This window comes from Microcaecilia unicolor, chromosome 11 (genome assembly GCF_901765095.1).
Source record: "Microcaecilia unicolor chromosome 11, aMicUni1.1, whole genome shotgun sequence".
In the NCBI taxonomy this organism is placed as follows: Eukaryota; Metazoa; Chordata; class Amphibia; order Gymnophiona; family Siphonopidae; genus Microcaecilia; species Microcaecilia unicolor.
Window position 1 is genome coordinate 113851508 of NC_044041.1, and position 20510 is coordinate 113872017.

General features: G+C 46.3%; 1 protein-coding gene across 1 annotated transcript in view; it reads right to left on the reverse strand.

The window, feature by feature from the left end:
• FERMT3 (fermitin family member 3) overlaps positions 1 to 17840 on the reverse strand; it is a 124541-nt gene extending 106701 nt beyond the window's left edge. The window contains exon 1 of the mRNA XM_030219129.1: positions 17719 to 17840. The gene's annotated coding sequence lies outside the window, so the exon portion shown is untranslated. The remainder of the gene's footprint in view (positions 1 to 17718) is intronic.
• Between the last annotated feature and the right edge of the window lie 2670 nt (positions 17841 to 20510).

Sequence of the window (20510 nt, forward strand, 5' to 3'; positions counted from 1 at the left end):
GGTGGTCACTCTATCTTTCTTTTCCCCCCGTCTATTCTTCCTGTCCTTCATTTGTGCCATCATGACGAGAGCAGCCGCTTCAACTCCCCTTCTCGCCCACTTTGGGAGATCCCTGATAACTTTGATCCAGGCCTCTATATATGGTATGTCATTAGGGTGGCCTGGATTGCCCTCAACGATAGCTATGTTCTGAACCCGGGCCGCTCGGCTGAATTCGAAAGATCCTTCTTCCGGCCAGTCAACTATCTGGCCGAGTCCTGGCCACATGACTTGGCATCTCTGGATCATACCTCCCTTTGTACATAGTTTCTGGTAGAACACTTCGCTAAAATGTTCGGTCATTAGGTCTAAGAGTGTGGACCCACCCCTGCCCATCCTGGCCTGAGTACAAAAGGATAGTAGACAGAAAAAGGGGAAAGGGTTGGTGGAGGGGTAAGGGGTCCCGTTCCACCGGACACGTGAGGGTTTTTCAGCCTGCACTGGCTGGGACGCGGTCGCCCGGCCCAGAACCGCGGTGCCAGTCACACTTTTTCACACAACAAGAAACCCGACGTCCCGTTCCTCCCGGTCTCGGGCGGGTTTCGGAACCTAGTTCCTACTCGGCGCCTGGTGGGGGTTGATCAGGCCCCCCTTCGGTCCTTTAATGGACCGGCCAAATTCCCAAGTATACTCGCCTGGCTTCAGGATTCAGGATACTCCGGGGATGAAAGCTTGTCTTGTTCGGATCCCACAGCCCTGGTGCAGGTCACCCGGTCCTGTGCAGCCCATCTTCTGGGCGGTTGGACACTGAACTCAGTGGTGCACACTCACCGATTGGCCGGAGAAGGGCCGCCCGTCCCGACATGACCGTGCGCCAAAGGGGGAGGAATATCCTCGTTCCCCGAGCCTCCTGACTGGCTCGCCAGAAATGTAACCAGATATTAGCAAGTAAATCAAGAGACTCGAGGCAACGGATACGAATCAAGAAAACTTTATTGCTAGCAGTGACGCAGCTGAGTGGCTCAGTAACACTGCGTGCCCTGTATCATTTGCCACTAACATTTATAGATTTTATCAGCAGTCATGTGCATTGAGTTCACAAAAGATTACACAGAAGTCAGGAAATCGAAACTTATCACACACTTCATTTTCATTACACATACCAAAGGAATATACTGATAAGCATTTGGCAGAAGCAAAACTCAGCACAAGCTATAACTGTTATCTGGTTGCACCTGCATCCTCTAGGCAAACTGTCCTTTTTGCAAGCTTCAGCAGTTCAGCTAACTATTACAAGTTATAGCTTCTTTAGCAAAAACACAATAGAGTGTCGTTTATAGCAAAAGCCTAACCCTGAATCTCTAGTCTCTGTAAAGCTGCCCCCAACACATATAGTAGCGGTGTATGGACGTCCTTTAGGAAACCGTCTAACCCCTTTTTAAACTCTGCCAAGCTAACCGCCTTCACCACGTTCTCCGGTAACAAATTCCAGAGTTTAATTACGCGTTGGGTGAAGAAAAATTTTCTCTGATTTGTTTTAAATTTACTACACTGTAGTTTCATTGCATGCCCCCTAGTCCTAGTATTTTTGGAAGGCGTGAACAGACGCTTCACCTCCACCTGTTCCACTCCACTCATTATTTTATATACCTCTATCATGTCTCCCCTCAGCAGTCTCTTCTCCAAGCTGAAAAGCCCTAGCCTCCTTAGTCTTTCTTCATAGGGAAGTCGTCCCATCCCCACTATCATTTTAGTTGCCCTTCGCTGCACCTTTTCCAATTCCACTATATCTTCCTTGAGATGCGGCGACCAGAATTGAACACAATACTCAAGGTGCGGTCACACCATGGAGCGATATAACGGCATTATAACATCCTCACACCTGTTTTCTATACCTTTCCTAATAATACCCAACATTCTATTTGCTTTCCGAGCCGCAGCAGCACACTGAGCAGAAGGTTTCAGTGTATTATCGACGACGACACCCAGATCCCTTTCTTGGTCCATAACTCCTAACGTAGAACCTTGCATGACGCAGCTATAATTCGGGTTCTTTTTTTCCACATGCATCACCTTGCACTTGCTCACATTAAACGTCATCTGCTATCTAGCTGCCGAGTCTCCCAGCCTCATAAGGTCCTTCTGTAATTTTTCACAATCCTGTCGCGAGTTAACGACTTTGAATAACTTTGTGTCATCAGCAAATTTAATTACCTCGCTAGTTACTCCCATCTCTAAATCATTTATAAATATATTAAAAAGCAGCAGTCCTAGCACAGACCCCTGAGGAACCCCACTAAATACCCTTCTCCATTGTGAATACTGCCCATCTAACCCCACTCTCTGTTTCCTATCCTTCAACCAGTTTTTAATCCACAATAAGACTTTTCCTCCTATCCCATGACCCTCCAATTTCCTCTGTAGCCTTTCATGAGGTACCTTGTCAAACGCCATTTGAAAATCCAGATATACAATATCAACCGGCTCCCCTTTGTCCACATGTTTGTTTACTCCTTCAAAGAATTGAAGTAAATTGGTCAGGCAAGATTTCCCCACACAAAAGGCGCACTGACTCGGTCTCAGTAATCCATGTCTTTGGATGTGCTCTGTAATTTTGTTTTTAATAATAGCCTCTACCATTTTCCCCGGCACCAACGTCAGACTCACTGGTCTATAATTTCCAGGATCTCCCCTGGAACCTTTTTTAAAAATGGACGTTACATTGGCCATCCTCCAATCTTCCGGTACCACGCTCGATTTTAAGCATAAATTGCATATCACTAGCAGTAGCTCCGTAAGCTGATTTTTCAGTTCTATCAGTACTCTAGGATGAATACCATCCGGTCCAGGAGATTTGCTACTCTTCAGTTTGCTGAACTGCCCCATTACGTCCTCCAGGTTTACCGTGAAGTCAGTAAGTTTCTCCGACTCATCCGCTTGAAATATCATTTCCGACACCAGTATCCCACCCAAATCTTCCTCGGTGAAGACCGAAGCAAAGAATTCATTCAATCTCTCCGCTACGTCTTTGCCTTCCTTGATCGCCCCTTTTACCCCTCGGTCATCCAGCGGCCCATCCGATTCTTTTGCTGGCTTCCTGCTTTTAATATATCGAAAAAAATTTTACTATGTTTTTTTTGCCTCTAATGCTATCTTTTTTTCGTAATCTCTCTTGGCCTTATCTGCGCCTTGCATTTGCTTTGACACTCCTTATGCTGCCTCTTGTTATTTTCAGACGGTTCATTCTTCCATTTTCTGAAGGCATTTCTTTTAGCCCTAATAGCTTCCTTCACCTCATTTTTCAACCAGGCCGGCTGTCTTTTGGAGTTCCATCTTTCTTTTCTAATTAGTGGAATATATTTGGCCTGGGCCTCCAGGATGGTATTTTTGAACAACGTCCATGCCTGTTGTACAGTTTTTACCCTCTCAGTTGCCCCCATAAGTTTTTTTCCACCGTTCTTCTCATTTTATCATAGTCTCCTTTTTTAAGGTTAAACGCTAACGTATTTGACTTCCTGTGTATAGTTACTTCAAGGTTGATATTAAAACTGATCAAATTATGATCACTGTTATCAAGCAGCCCCAGTACCATAACGTCCCTCACCAGATCATGCGCTCCACTAAGGACCAAGTCTAGAATTTTTCCTTCTCTCATCGGCTCCTGCACCAGCTGCTCCATAAAGCTGTCCTTGATTTCATCAAGGAATTGTACCTCTCTAGCGTGTCCCGATGTTACATTTACCCAGTCTATATTTGGATAATTGAAGTCACCCACAAGGATCGAGGTGTGGAGTATGGAATAAACTGTTTTGAGATGTAATCCGGAGCAGATTGCTGAAAACCTTTATATACCAGTAGGAGCAGTTTGTAGGTGATTCGATATCAAACTGGAAGCCAGTGTTCTTGGTTCAAAAGCAGGGCCATGCCTAGGGTCTCTGGCACACCCCTGCAGACTATCAGTTGGCGCCCCTCTCCCCCCCCCCCCCCCCCCCCCCCCCCCGTGTGGCACAAGATGCAAAGGAAATAGGAGCTGAAAGATGGAGTGCATCTTTGGGGGATTGCTCAACAAATAGATCACAAATAATTTTTTATGATTTTTAACCGTGAAAATGATCGCTCACCACTTGCCACACTGACAGGAATTGTCAGCAATATTCTTAGAAACAAATTGCTATACATTGCAAAATAAGATAGCAGATGTAAATTCTCAAAGTGGACATATTCCAAACGCTAAAATGAAAATAAAATGATTTTTTTTCTACCTTTGTTGTCTGGTGACTTTTTTTTTCTGATCATGCTGGCCCAGCATCTGATTCTGCTGCTATCTGTCCTCTTAACTCCATTTCCAGGGCTTCCTTTCCATTTATTTCTTTACTTTCCTCCTTTCTTCTTAATTTCTTGCTCCATTTCCAGCAATTTCTCCTCTCTCCCTTGGTCCTGGCCTCCCATCCATGTCCATCCATGTCCCTCTCTGCCCTTCCATCCTCCATCCATAGCCAGCAATTTTCCTCTCTCCCCTCCCCTCCATTTCCAGCAATTTCTCCTCTCCCTGGGCCCTGCCCTCCCATCCATGTCCATCCTTGTCCCTCTCTGCCCTTCCCTCCTCCATCCATAGCCAGCAATTCTTCTCTCTCCCCTCCCCTCCATTTCCAGCAATTTCTCCTCTCCCTGGGCCCTGCCCTCCCATCCATGTCCATTCTTGTCCCTCTCTGCCCTTCCCTCCTCCATCCATAGCCAGCAATCCTCCTCTCTCCCCTCCCCTCCATTTCCAGCAATTTCTCCTCTCCCTGGGCCCTGCCCTCCCATCCATGCCTCTCTGCCCTTCCCTTACCTCAGCTCCACGCCCTGGGGCCTTTAAATCCTTTACCTCCGGTCGCATCAGCGTCAGTGAAAGCGCTGCCGACGTCTCCCTTCCCTTCACGCTCGTTGGTTCCCTCAGTGTCCTGCCTTCTTCTGATGTCAGAAGAAGGCGGGACACTGGGGGAACCAACGAGCGTGAAGGGAAGGGAGACGTCGGCAGCGCTTTCACTGACGCTGCTGCGACCGGAGAGCCTCGGAGGTAAAAGGTTTAAAGGCCTCGGCGGCGTGGAACTCAGGTAAGCGGCGAGGGTAAGCACCGCGGCGGCGCCCTCCAGAGGTCGGCGCCCCCCTGCGGTGCTTACCCCGCTTACCATATTGGCATGGCCATGTTCAAAAGGGATGTAACATGATCAAATGTTTAGGCACCATGTAAAAGTCTGACTGCCGTAGATTGTACCAAATGTAGTAATTTTAAGGAGGAAAGTGGTAAACCAGAAAATAGGGCATTACAGTAACTGAGATAGGTAATAACTACGGATAGAAGAGTGCGGATACTGGACATGGGGAGATAAGGCTTAACTGAACGTATACACTGAAGAGCAAAGAAGGATGAGTGAATGATTTGTCAATATGGTACTTAAATGTAAGCTTGGCAGATGCAAGATGCAGAGAAGTGCATAGAAAATCAAAAGGCTGAGCGCAATGCTGGGGCTGTAACGTCAGACCTGAAGAGACATAAAAGGTTTTACAGTCAGCTGAGACCTAGCTAGGGGGGCTGCAAGAGGAGCGGCTACTCCTCCAAATGGATCTGAACGAAAGCGGTGTCTAAGTGAATTTTAGAAATGTTATGGTTAAAAAAGAAAGTCTGCTCCCCCTGATGTCAAAACCTGGCTATGCCCCTGGCACTCAGTGTTAATGGGGTTTTTTGTTTACTGCAAGCATATAAGATTGCAGCTTTTTTCTAGATATTGTAACAGCACAGGTAACAAAAAATAAATAATAAATAAATAAAAGACCGAACTGGGAGGAAGGTGTGCTGGAACAAAGAGCAAAATGCTGGACTGTTGAGAGCTGCATACAGAAAATTGTATTTGCGCTCAGACCTGTGCACAAGATCTGCCACTAGCGCAGGCCTGTGTGCACAAGCATCTGGTATTTATTTATTTGTATTTTGCTCACCTTTTTTAGTAGTAGCTCAAGGTGAGTTACATTCAGGTACACTGGGTATGATCTTCTATGTTAGTGCACATTTTTTGTGCTCGGCCTATTTATATTCAATTTGATTACTGCACTGGGATGCAAAATGTTTGTGTTACGCTTGCATTTGGAAGCTTTGTGCTAAAAGTGTTAGTCATGTACAAGAGAAGAACAAACTCTAGCAATCGGACAAAAGAAAACACAGCAAAGGTGACTGGGAAAATGATCAGACGATAAACAATCTTAAGACTCAATGCGGGCCGTGTTTCAGCCAAATAGGCCTGCATCAGAAGTCTTGAAAGGATGTTATTATTATCCACGACTCAACATGGGCCGTGTTTCGGCCAAATGGGCCTGCATGTTTAGCGTGTTTCTGTTTGATTAACGTTTAGCGTGTTTCCAAGTGTTTGATACAATTGTTTCCAGACAGATCTTTTAACTAACATCCTTTCAAGACTCCTGATGCAGGCCCATTTGGCCGAAACACGGCCTGTGTCGAGTCTTGGATGCTAATAAACAGTTGAGATTGATCATTTTCCCAGTCACCTTTGCAGAGTTACGCTTACTACATCGGCCTCCGGATAGGCCAAGCTGGTTCTGAACTGCTCTCATCAACTAAGTTCCATCATTTTTCTAGGACTGACTAGAAACAGACCTGGAGTAAGAGGACAGGCTCTGGGAGCTTGGCTGAAGTCATCAGTGTAGGCAGTCTGGATACTGGCATCTTACTGGTACTTGCCCCAGCCAGTGAGCACAGAGCACAATACAGACACTGCTATGACTTGTCCCTACTAGCAGGGATTATTTTACTACATTCCTGTATATCAGTCAGTGTGTACAATAAGAATAAGCAAAGTTACTTACCTGGAGAAGGTGTTCTCCAAGGACAGCAGGCACACATTATCACATGTAGGGTGATGTTATCCATGGAGCCCGGTCCAGACACTGTGATAGTGCACTATCACTTTAAAATTTTGAGGCACTGCCCCCACCGCGCATGCACAGGTGTCTTCCCATCTGATGCTGGAGCACGGGGCTAGCAGTTTAATACTAAAGCTAAGAAGAGAACTCCAAGGGGAGGAAGGAGGGATGTGAGAATATATGCCTGCTGTCCTCGAATACATGCTACAGGCAAGTAACTTTGCTTTCTCCGAGGACAAGCAGGCTTGATATTCTCACACATGGGACTCACTAGCTACCAGGCTCACAAATATAGTAATAATCTTGGGAACTAAAGAGAAAGTGAGCCTGGCAGAAAAAAAGGGCCGGAGGGCAGAGTTGACATTCATGTAGTAAAAAGATTTTGCAGGACTGCATGTCCAAACCTAGAATGCTGCTCTAGTCAGTAGTGAGCAGTGAAGGTGTGGATAGAAGATCATGCTTCTGCCTTGAAAATTTCTTCAATGGAGGCAGAGCAAAAATGGGCTACTGAAGTCACCATGGTTCTTACATTGTGAGTGGTGACAAGGCCATGAAGGGACAGTCCAGCCTGAACATACATGTAGGAGATACAGTCAGCCAGCCAAATCGAGATATACATTTGGTGATGGGCGTCTCTAATCTGTTAGGGTTGAAGGACACAAGCTCCTTTGAGCAGGGACTGTCCTTCTATGTTAAATTGTACAGCGCTGCGTAACCCTAGTAGCACTTTAGAAATGTCAAGTAGTAGTAGTAGTAGTGGGAGGACTTTCTTTTTTTTTTTTTTATTATTCTTGTTTATTGCAATTCAAAAACTTGAACAATAGTCAAACAGCTCATAATACAATATATAACACATCAATTTAGTTGCCTTAGTTTCTAATATTTGTCCCCACAAACCTCCTCCCCTCCCTCCACCTCCCTCCCCTTCCCCCCCCCCCCTTTTAACGTTAAACATTCAATATTTTGCTTCTTGCTACCGGAGTGAGAGTGTCCCAGAATGGTGACCAGGTACGACAGAATTGGTCGCCTCTCTTAGAGGCCAGGTCCCGTATCCCTTTCTTTTCCAGTGCACATGCCTGGATCATTGCCGATCTCCAATGGGCAATACTCGGGTGATCCACATCCAGCCACAATTGCAGAATAACCCGCTTTGCCATCAAGACTGCTCGTTTCAGAAAAGCTTTAAGTCCCACCGGGGCTGGCCTTTGTATTTCAAAAAGATCGAACAATTGACGTGGAGTTGCTTTCCACGTGTTATTCCAGGTCCGTGATACATGACTGCTCAACTCGAACCAAAAGGGTTGCACCATTGCACAGGTCCAAAACATGTGCCCCAAATGAGCACCAGTGCCATTACATTTAGGACAAGTATCCGACTCTCGAAGAGTAGCTCTGAACGCTCTGTGTGGGGGACACATGTAATCTGAGTAGGAATTTGTATTGTATCTCCCACCAGGCTGCGTTATCTGTCAATTTATAAATGGATTTGAGGCACATCTCTATGTTTTCCGGCTGGAGGTTGAGCCTCAGCTCCCTATTTCAGGCTTGTGCCACCAGCCTCCAATCAATCGGCTTTAAGGACTCTCTCAAGTTACGATGAAAATAACTTAAGGGCACTCGCAACTGTGCCTCGAGTCCTAGCAGTTCAGTAACTTTGTCCCAAGAGGCAACAGTTAACGAGGCTGAGGGCAGCGATTGTACATAATGTTGCAACTGCATATATGCAAACCAGTCATTCACACCCAATCCATACTCTTCCTTCAACTCTTCACACGGTTTAATTACCCCTTGTTCTGTTACCACATGAAATAAGTATTTAATTCCTGCTGCCGCCCATCTCTGAAAAGAAACCGAGGACCCTCCCGCTGGGAATGCCAAGTTACCCCCTAGGGGCAACAAGGCGGAAACCTTTGTGTCTATCTGGTGAAACCTACCAATCCATTTCCATGTGGCCCTCAGCGGGGAGAGAATGTGTTGGTAGGGTCCCAACCCCGGAATTTCTCTAGAGGGCGCATGAAGCCAATAGGAAAAATGCATCTTCCCCAAAATTGCCACTTCTGCCTCTGTACATGAGAAAAAGGTTTTGGATCGAAACCAGTCAGAGAGGTGTCTCATGTTGCTCGCCAAGGCGAACATTTTAAGGTCTAATAGTCCCAGCCCCCCCCCCCTGCCCATGGCAGAAGTAGTTTCGAAAAAGACAGTCTGGCCCTCTTTCCCTGCCATAGAAAATGGGTCAATTTTTTCCTCAGCCAATTCCCCTCACTAGGCCTCAAAAGGAGTGGGACCATCTGGAATACATAGGTTCATTTGGGGAAGAGGACCATGTTATAGAGAGCAATTCGTCCCATTAATGTAATCGGGAGTGCCTGCCATCACTGGAATGTCTCCTCCGCCCGTTGTTTCAACGGTCCCAAATTAAGTGTATAAAGTTCCCCTAAATTTGAGGGAACATGAACCCCCAGGTACTTAATACTGGATTGTGCCCACTGAAAGGGAAAGGTCCCTTCCCATCGTAATCTAATCTCAGGCTGGATTGGAAGGACCACTGATTTGTGATAATTTAGAGAGAAGCCTGTCAAAAAATTAAATTCGTCTAAAATTGCTATCAAATGCTTTACCGACGACCCGGGCTTAGTCAGGGTCAAGAGGATATCGTCAGCGAATGCTAATGTCTTTATCTCCAACGATGGCATACTCCATCTGGGAGGACTTTCTATGATGCTTTGTACACTCCAAATAATAAACTAGAGCACGCTTGCTGTCTAAAGTATGCAGTGCTGCTCTCCAGGATGAGAGTGTGGCTTAGGGAAGAAGACAGGAAGTACAATGGACTGACTGAGGTGGAATTCCAATACCACTTTAGGGAGGAATGTGGGGTGGATTTGGAGAATAACCCTGTTGTGGTAAAACCTGGTGTAAGGGGGTCTGCCACAAGGGCTTGAAGTTTGCTAATTCTTCTGGTAGAAGTCAGTGCTATTAAGAACAATACTTTATATATCAGGAACTTCAGATAATGGAATGGTTCAAATTGAGGTTTCATGAGAGCTGTGAGGATGACATTGAGATCCCATGCAACCAGAGGTGGTTTGACAGGAGGTTTGGTATGAAATAAACTTTCCATGAATCTATCAAAAGATGACCAGAAACTGGCTTATTACCAACCTTAGAGTGAAAAGTGCTTATGGCACTCAAGTATATTCTGACTGAGTTAGTTTTGAGGTAGAATTAGAAAGATGAAGGAGGTACTCCATAAGGGTAGAAAGAGAGCACCTAGCAGGGTCAAATGCTCTGGCTGTATACCAGACAGAAAATCTTCTCCACTTGAAATGGTAACATTTCTATATAGAAGGTTTCCTAGAGGCTAGGAGTATTCGTCTATATCATCAAAAACCATGCCGTCAGGGCCACAGAGGGAGGGTCTGAATGGAGGAGGGGCCCCTTGTTCTGTGTTATTGGGTTGGAAAAAGATCTAATCTAAATGGTTCCTTGGATGATAATCCTAGGAGAAGAGGGAACCAAATTTGATGTGGTTAGGATCCTAGTCCCTTGGTCTCGACGTAGTTAGAGAACAGTTTTCCCAATGAGAGGCAGTGGGGGAAAGGCAAATAGAAGATCTGTTCCCCAATGGAGCAGGAAGGCATCTGGGGCTACACAGTTGGAAACAGAGATTCTGGAACAAAAGCGGGGAGGCTTGTTTTGAAGAGAAACAAACAGGTCCATCACTGGGGTCCCCCGCTGCTGGAATACTCGATGAGCCATAGGTATGCTGACAGATCATTTGTGAGGCTGAAGGACTCTGCTCAGTTTGTCTGCCACAGCATTCTGTTTGCTGGCTAGATAAACAACTCTTATAGAGATGTTTCGAGAAGCTGCCTAAGTCCATATCTGGACTGCTTGTCGGCAGAGGTGGTAAGAACCTGTTCCTCTTTGTTCAAGTAATACACTGCAACCTGGTTGCCTGTGCAAATTACAATTATCTGCTCAAGGATGTGGTCTTGGAAAGTTTTGAGGGCATTCCAGACCGCTCGCAGTTCCAGGAGAATGATATGATGCTGTCTTTCCTGTGGGCATGAAGAACTCTGTGTAAGGAGACCATCGAGATGAGCACCACAACATACAATGAAGGCATCCATGGTGAGGACTTTGTGATGTGAAGGGGCTGAAATGAAAGTACCTGGGTGAGATTCTATGGAATCATCCACCACTGTAGAGAGTGGCATAGCTGAGAAGTAACTCAAATATAGACTGAGAGCTACCCCGTGGCTTGAAACCACTGAGAGGAGAGTGTCTACTAAGGTATTCGGAAGTGGAGCTGAGCCAATGGTATTACATGGACTTTTGAAGCCATGTCACTGAATAGGCAGAGCCTCTGATGAGCAGTTACTTGGGTAAATTTGGAAATCTGAATGGGGAGATGCATTATGTTGTCTGCTCTTGGTTGAGGGACGAAGGCTTGACCCTGAGTAGTATCCAGGAGAGCCCTGATGAACTGTAAGGTCTAAACTGGCTGAAGATGTGATTTCGAGTAATTTATCACAAAACCGAGGAGTTCCAGGAGACGTATGATGGATAGAATTGAGGTCTGTGCCAACTCTATGGAGGCTGCCTTGATTAATCAGTTGTTGAGGTAGAGGAAGACATGTATGCCCCACTTGCTCAGCATTGCATCTACCACTATCAGGCATTTTGTGAAGACTCGAGGAGCCAATGTCAAATGAAATAACAAGATTTTGTATTGATAATGGAGAGTCCCACAGCAGAAGTGCAGGCACTTTCTGTGCACAGGGAGAATAGGTATGTGAGTGTATGCCTTCTTCAGATCTAGAGAGCAAACCCAGTATTGAGTTGTATCATGGGAAGTAGTGATCCCAGGGAAACCATGCAAAATTTTTCTTTGAGTAGGAATTTGTTTAAATCTTGCAGGTCGAGAATTGGTCATTCTCCCCCCATCTTTTTTGATATGAGAAAATATCTGGAGTAAAACCCTCAACCCCTGTCTGGTGGTGAAACTGGCTCTATTGCATTCTGTAGGAGGAGAGCAAAGAGCTCCTCTCAAAGTACTATTATTTGGAGCAAGTTGAAACGAGACTCTCTTGGTGAATAATCGGGAGGTCTTTTTTCCCAACGTAGAGTGTAACCATGCTGGATGATATGGTTGGAGGTTATAAGCAGCCACGTCTATTGAAAGAGGAACAGTCTACCTCCTACTGGTAGGTTGCTAGGTATGGACAACTAGACAGTGGAAATGCTCTCTAGGAAGGAGTCAAAAACTGGGTTGTTGTTTAGATTGAGAAGGGGTCTGTGACTTCTGTCTCCACTGTTGCCGCGGACGTGAGCGCTGGGGCATAGTCCTTTGAAGTAGAGGAGCAAGAGTATAACGATGAGTAGATATATAGTAATTAGAGCACTAAAATCCTTCTGGAAATCTTCTAAAAGAAGAATAGGTGGCAGAAGGCTGTGGTCTGGATAGAGTTTTAATAGTATCTGTATTTTTTTCAATTAGGTCGACCACTTTCTCAACCTTGTCACTGAATAAGTTGTCTCCATGATAAGGGACATCTGCTAGACACTTTTGGACAGCAGATTCAAGGTTGGAAACTCTGAGCCAGGAAAGCCATCACATTGCTACTCCTAAGGCGGAAATATGAGAAGAGTCATCAAAAGCAGCAAAGGCCTGTCTTGCTAGATATTTACAACAATATAGAAGTTTCCTGTGAAGTTTGAGGAACTCATCAGCCTTTTCAGGAGGAAGGAAGTCTATTAGAGACTTCAAGTAAATTGTGGAATAAAGTTAATAATCTAATATGTGGTTGGATAGCATAAAGGCTTAAAATGTTCTCCTGACAAAAGAGTCTGATGTCAAATGTAGCAGAGCAAGACAAGTGAATTGATCAAAATTTGCAAATTGGTCTTCCTTTGCATCCTCAGACTATTCCAGAAGAGCCGGTTTTTTGACTGTCAACCAGCAGGTGGAGGTGGAGAGTGCAGAATTGTGGTGTGCTCTATGAGCTTTGTTTGCAGCTCCTACAATTCAGTATTTTTCTGTCTCCAGCAGGTGGACGAGGTGTGCTCTATAGCTCCTGGTTTGATCTGAGGTGCTCCTGGTCCAGGTGGTCAGCTGGTGGAAAAGGCGATGGTGAATGCTAGAAGGATGCTTGGATGCATAGGGAAAAGAATGACCAGTAGGAAAAAGGAGGTGATGATGCTCCTGTATAAGACTCTGGTGAGATCTCATTTAGAATACTGCGTACAATTCTGGAGACAGCACCTTCAAAAAGATATAGACAGGATGGAGTTGGTTCAGAAGGTGGCTCTAAAATGGTCAGTGGTCTTAGTCATAAAGCATATGCGGACAGACTTAAAAATCTCAATATATATACTTTGGGAGAGGGGAGATATGATAGAAATCTCTACTATAATAAAAGGCACCTTCAACGTTCTGAAGCTGACTCCGTGGCTTCACTGAAGTGAAGGGTTCGTAAGGATTGTTAGGTTCATCGCTCTGTAACCATCTCTTTCAGCCCCGCCCTCGCCCCTCTGATAGGTCCCTCGCCCTCGACGTCATCACGTTTTGACGTCCACGAAGTCATCACGCTTTGACGTCGAGGGCGGCGGACCTATCAGAGGCGCGAGGGCGGGGCCGAAAGAGATGGTTACAGAGCGACGACCCTGACGAAACTTAAGAACCCTTCACTTCAATGAAGCCACGGAGTCAGCTTCACAACGTTGCAGGTGGGTGGCTGGAGGGCAGGGGAGGGAAAGAGAAGGGGCAACTACCTTGGAACTGAGGGGGGGGGGAAACGACCCTGGAACTGGGGGGGGTGGGAGGGAGAGGTGCCCCTGGAACTTGGAGGGGTGTCCCTGGAACTTGGAGGGGATGGAGGAAGGGGGGGTGACCCTGAAACTGGGAGGGAGGGGGAGAGGGGGGGAAACGACCCTGGAACTGGGTGGGAGGGAGGGCGGACCAAAGAACTGGATGGGTGGGTGGGTGGGTGGGTGAGAGGGAAGGAGGGCAGCCGGACCATGAAACTGGGAGAGAGGGAGGGAGGGGGCCCCTGGCACACACTCTCATTCTCACACACACACACACACACACTCGCACACAGTCTCACTCTCTCTGTCACACACACTCACACATTCACTCTCTCTGTATCACACACTCACTCTCACACACACTCTGTAAAACACACACACTCCGAGGAAAACCTTGCTAGCGCCCATTTCATCTGTGTCAGAAATGGGCCTTTTTTCTTAGTATTTAAATATTTACATGATGTAAATGCATAGGAGGTGAGTCTCTTTCAAGTGAAAGGAAGCTCTGGAACGAGGGGGCTTAGGATGAAGGTGAGGGAATAGTCTCAGAAGTAACCTGAGGAAATACTTCTTCATGGAAAGGGTGGAGAGGAACGGCCTCCTGGTGGAAGTGTGGAAATGAAATCAGTATCTGAATTCAAGAAAGCTTGGTACATGTACATAAGCTCTCTAAGGGAGGGATAGGGAGAGTAGATGGCATGGATGGGCAGACTGGATAGGCCATATGGTCTTTATCTGCCTACATTTTTCATATTTTTCTCTGTTTCTAATGTTCTAGTTTCCCTGCCTGGAGGAGCAGAAGCATGAGATCTCAAACTGTAAATACGCTTCAAAGCAGATTTCACAACTAAGGAATGATGGGGTAACTGCGTTTTTTCAAACCCAGTGCATTTCTGTATCTTGTACATTGCATTAATTGGAGCAACTTGAACTGTTAGTGGAGTCTCCCAGTTTTTGATGAGAGTCAGTGGCGTTCCTAAGGGGGGGGGGGGCGGTGGGTGCGGTCCACCCAGGGTGCACGCCGCTGGGGGGGGGGGATGCCACGCGCCTGTCGGCTCCGCTTGTTCCGTGCTCCCTCTGCCCCGGAACAGGTTACTTCCTGTTCTGGGGCAGAGGGAGCATGGAACGAGCGAAGCCGACAGGCGCCCGGCACCCCCCCCCCCCCCCAGCAGGTAAAAATGCACCCGGGGGGGGCATTTCGCCGGGGGGGGGGGGGGGAACGCATCGGCGATCCGCCCTAGGAACGCCACTGATGAGAGTACTCCTCATGACTGTATGAAGTGGAATAGTGATTCCCTCTCTAGGAGGACAGACATAGTCTAGAACCTCAAAGAACTCTGAACGAGGTTCCTCCTCCATCTCCAATTTGAAAGGTATAGCTTGGGCCATCTCACAGACAAAGCCAGGAAAGGATAAACATTCTGGAGACTTATGTCTCTCAGGCTGCAGAGAAGGGTCAGATGAGACTCCATAGGACCTCTCAGCTGAGAGGTCCTGTGGGTTCTGCTCCACCTCCCAGGAGAGGTCTGAATCTGACTCTTCAAAGTACTTCTCTTGGGAAGTATGTGGAAGAGTGTTGAATAGAGCATTAGCTCTACATGGAAGAACATTGAGGCAGATGAGTCTCCGAGGCTGGAGAAAAGTTCCTCTACTGATGTCGACGCATGCGTCAGTTGGGTTCATGGTGCCCTTGACAGTCGATGCTGAGCCGGTGTGCGGGTCCTCTCCTGTGACTGTCTCTCTGATGTATCTACAGGCTGGGCTGAGGCTCATGCAAGCACCCTATAAGCCTGAACAGACGGAGTATGCAGTAGCCCTGAGAGTTTCTCTTTTGAGTGTATCCTGGATTTCCTCCTGCAGAGTAGGCATCGGTACCGACTGAGAAAGTGGTGTGGAGGCAGCCTGAGTTATAGCTTGTGTAGGTGTAAAAGATCTCAAGGACATCAAAGGCTCTCGAGAAATAAGTTGTAGAGAAGGACAGCGGTCACTGCAGCATGGACGCTTCCAGTGCATTGAGGATGTCATTGCAGAGGAGGTATTAGCAGAGTGCCTGGAGGAAGAATGATGGTGATGCTTCTTAGGTTTTTTTTTTACACTGCAGGTCCCTGGACGCACATGGCACTGATGAGGAAGACATAGAGTCCTTATGCGGTCGCAGTACTGAATCTGATTCGGGCATTCTCAATGTTGAGTCGTTGCACCCAATGTCGATGCCGATGCAGGTTCAATGTCTAGTGCAGAATCCCCTGCCATGCTCGATACCAATGCTGATGCAGAACCAAAACATTTTTCACGCTGGTCTCTGTGGGTTTTAAATGTCCTCGTTTGCATGAGGAGACAGAGTCCACGCTGTATGTCCCAGTGCTCCAGACCCAAGCACTGAACATACCAATTATGGGAGTCTGTGCCTGAAATGGTCCTATTTCATCAAGTACACTTTTTCACATTCATTGACTTGGAGGGAAAAACGGCCGACACAAGGTCAGAAGGCTCAATGACCCGGGGAGCTCGAGTAGTTCCGTACCTGAAAAAGGTGCTCAGGTGCTCAGATGCTCAGAGGCCGAAAAAAGAAAAAGCAATTGGAAAAATCAATAAATTGATTAAAATTAACAAAGAAAAAGAAAAAAAAATAGAAAAAAATGTCCTGAAAAAGGGAAGGCACCATAATAGAAAAGTTTGATGTGCTGAGGAGAGATTAGAAACCCAACTTCTCTGCTCCACAGAAAACGCTAGACAGCTGGTCCCACACTCAAGTGTCAAGCAGGAAGGCACCCATGTATGTGGTGGTGGGGGCACTGCCTCAAAGTTTTAAAGTGACAGTGGTGGCAGTGTCCGCACCGGGCTCCGTGGATGATGTCACCTCACATGTGAGCCTATCATGCCTGTTTGTCCTCAGAGAAAGGGATGTACACAGGCAGAAAAAAAATTAGTTTATTTCTATATTTATTTTCTGAAATTTTCACAATTTTGGGTTGCTTTTTCAGTTCATTTCCCACATTCATTTTAGTAGTAAGCTTTTAATGCATGCTATTGCATTTTAATTCACCCTAATCAACTTAATACACATTGATTCAGCAGTTAGTGCACATTAAATCAACTTAGCATGCCCTAACATTTTTAAGGCACACTAATAACAGTACAGGAGTAGCCTAATGTTTAGGGCAGCAGGCTGAGAGCCTGGGGAACTGGATATAATTTTCACTGTGGCTCCTTATAACTCTGGGCAAGTCACCTAACTCTCTATTGCTATAGGTATAAAAGCTTAGATTACAAACCACTAAGGACAACAAAAGTACCTGTAGGCAATACATAAACTACTTTGGATGTACCACAGAAAGATGGCATATCCCTAATAATTTTTTTGTAGCACTAGTTCTCCATAGAGTAGACAGGATAATGCTTGTACACCTAGGATGGACTCCATCCAATGGAGACTTGCCCTTCCAATGCCCAGAATTTTCTTGTAAGCTTCACTGGGCACGCCATTGGAATCCAGTGCTAGCCTGCAGTTGCCCTTTCTCTCTGTCTTTCTTATCTGCTGCACTGTTAGAATCTGCAGACACCTTCCTCTTCACATACAAAAAAAAAAAGGAAAGAAAAGAACTAGCAGGAAGGGTAGTAAATTTTAATAGAAATGCTGCTGAACAAAAGGACTACAAAAAAGGAGGGAGGGATTACGGAAGACAAGAAACACAAGTTTCTGACATGAAGGGCCCCTGTGAAGCACCAATGTGTACAGTAATACCAAGTGACAAAAGCACCAGAAACCCAAAGGGCTCCACTCAAGAACCTGCAGGTCCTGAAGTAGAGTCAGATCAGGATCTCACTGCAAACCATTCAAAAGCACCACATGGACAGTGGTGTATCAGTATCGACATCGGATATTTTTAAAAAAATTTTATAGCCCATTCTAGACATAGTTCAAAGTGGATAACAAAATCACATACACAATTCACTGGCATATACAATAAAAACATCCTACTCCACATTAGCACCAGAGACTCTTACCTCACTTCACCAGCCCTCAGAAAATAAGCAGGCAGTCTCACTCAGGAAGTCATGGCACCCTCTCGGGCTGTTACCTCAGAGGCCTAGGGAGGGGAAGGGCAAAGCAGACCACAATGATCATGCAGCTCTCACAGAAAAACTATAAACTTCCTAAATAAGCAGATTATAAAGGGGAAGCTCTCAAGCCTAGTCACAGCTCCCACAAGTGTTCAGAACTGGAACCACCCTACCTTGGCTCCAAAACAATAAAAACTAATCCCTTATCTGACAAAGGGAACTCCCCATATGCAGTGGCACCAGGCCCATACTACACCATGTCCAGCCAGCATCCAGTCCTCAATAAGGAGAAGATAACTACCTGCTATTTCTAAAACTCCAACAGAAAGCTCTGCACACTAACTTGAACCCGTTTGCAAGAATGGCTCTGTTAAGCACTACAAATACCATCTCTGTGTATCCCCATGATCTACCTGCAGAACATACAGTGCCTGAAATGATACCTACATAAGAATTGCCATACTGGGACAGACCATCAAGCCCAGCATCCTGTTTCCAATGTATACAACATGCTAGCCCCAGTCACTGAATGGATCACATGAATCTCCTGAGCAATATCCTATAGAGATTAAAGAGTTGCATGGGGACAGAAATTTCACCCATCCCTGCCTGTCCTCACTGGAATCTAACCTATACCCACCTGTACCCACTAGGATCCATTCCGTCCCCATCCATCCCTGCAATTAATGTCCCCCATCCCCACTCATGCCCGCAGGAGCCGACGTTGTTATTTACTCACTCGCAGTCCTCCATTTCCTCCCAAATCCAACAGCCTCCCACAGTTTTTTGAGCAGTATTCACAACTCAACCAAATCAGTCTGGTGTTCTGGCTGCCTCTTAGAACATTCCAAGCTTCATTCCTGTGCTCCAATTGCTTCTCTCAGTGTGTTCCAAGTCTTATTCTGGCACCCTAATTGCCTCTTTCAGTGTGTTTCAAGCCTCACTCTAGCATATCCAGAGATTCTGACTACACTCTCACAGGAATCCCACAGCAACTTCTATCTTATTCTCCGTGGAAATCCTGCAGCAACATTTTCCATCCCCACGGGTGCCTCACAAACCTATAAGTTATACCTGCAGGATTCCCTCGATCCCCATTCCTGTGCAGATCTCTGATAATAGATTTCTTTCCCACCAGGGGGGGGGGGAGGGGGGAGATGAAAGGCACAGGACCTGTCAGGGTGAAAGAAGGTCATTTCCCTTTTAAGAAGGAAAGGGGAGGAGAAAGCTTGGGCCCTGCTGTGAGAAATATGGGGTAATACTCTAGAAGGGTAGGGGCAGGGAAGCCAAATCTCCAGTTGGAAATGGTACCCTTATTAAGAGAAGCTAGGAGGGACTAGACCAATTGTCCTAATTAGGAAGAGAATGACCCTCACCCAAGTTCCTTGAGAGGTGGAGGCCTAATAAGCAGGGACAGATTTGGGCTTAGAGCCTTTAAAGAGATCTTCCTAGAAGCAGAAAGGAAGAAAAAGGCGAGGGAGGAAGAACCCAAAGCTGGGCAAAGGAAAGACTGCATGGCCTGAAAAACTGCAGCCTGTGGGAGGAAAGACAAGGTTCTTACCTTGGAAGTGAGGATAAGGTTCCCTTATGATTTTCTTTGCACATTTGTTTTGAACTGGGGTGGAGGACAGGACTGTATGGTCATGTTGAGGTTTGTCCTGTTCAGGGAGTGGTGCCTACTACTTACTAAAAAGGGCTCAGTATTCTAAAAGCTTAAGTGCATAAGTGCTTGAAGCACCCCTGCCCCACCCACATCCATGCCACACTCACAGTTACATGCTACAGAATCAAGGCAAGTAAATTTGCATGTGAGATTATAGAAAGGGAGATAATGCTGGCATACAGAAGAAACAAGAGTGCTTACAGGAAATTACAGTACCAGTCATAGGCCCAGATGCATCAAACTTACCATGCCAGGACTGATCGTTTTGAGCCAGTATGAACCGGCTTAGCGATCACGGTATCTTGCGACAAATGCGCCAAAGCCCACAGTGACCTGTTTACCGCATTTGCAAACATAGAACGAAAATACTATGCAAATGTATTGTAATTATGTGGTTCTCATTTAAATGAAAACAACGCACGCACGATGCACAGCCATTTACTGGAAATGCACACAAAGGTCTGCGCACCTTTAACATGATATATTTAACGGGTGCTCAGGGGCTGCCGGTAACTCTAGAGAGCTGTCATCTGCCATCATAACACATCCATAAAGTGCGTGCATAAGCCCTGTCATCGACGTGCTATTTAGCGTGTGTTAGCATGTGTGTGCATGCACATCTGTGTTGGAGAAGCCATGGCTGCACATGGTGTCATGTTTGGGATTGCAATGACGCAGCCCTCCCTCTTGTTTTCCAGGTTGAAGAGCTGAAGAAACGTGCAAGGGCACTGCGCAAGGATCACCGGGCATGGCTCCAGGAGGTTAAGGCAAACCTCGATAACAGCCCAGGTACTTATTGGTTGGCCATGGGTTTAACTGCAGCGGGAGATGTGATAATGCCCCAGGGTTGTGATAGTTCCCCTGTCTCTATGCAGAAATGTCTTCTTCTTCTTCAGAGGAGGAAGAAGACGATGATGATGATGATGATGAGGGGTCCCTGGCGGGTGTTGCTCCTCCCCGCCCTTCTGGTCCTGCCCCTGGTCTGCATCTCTGTCCTTACGCCCTTGTCCGTCCCAGCCCGTCTTGGGTCCCCTCATCCAAGAGATCCCGTAAAACCCCCATGATGCGATTG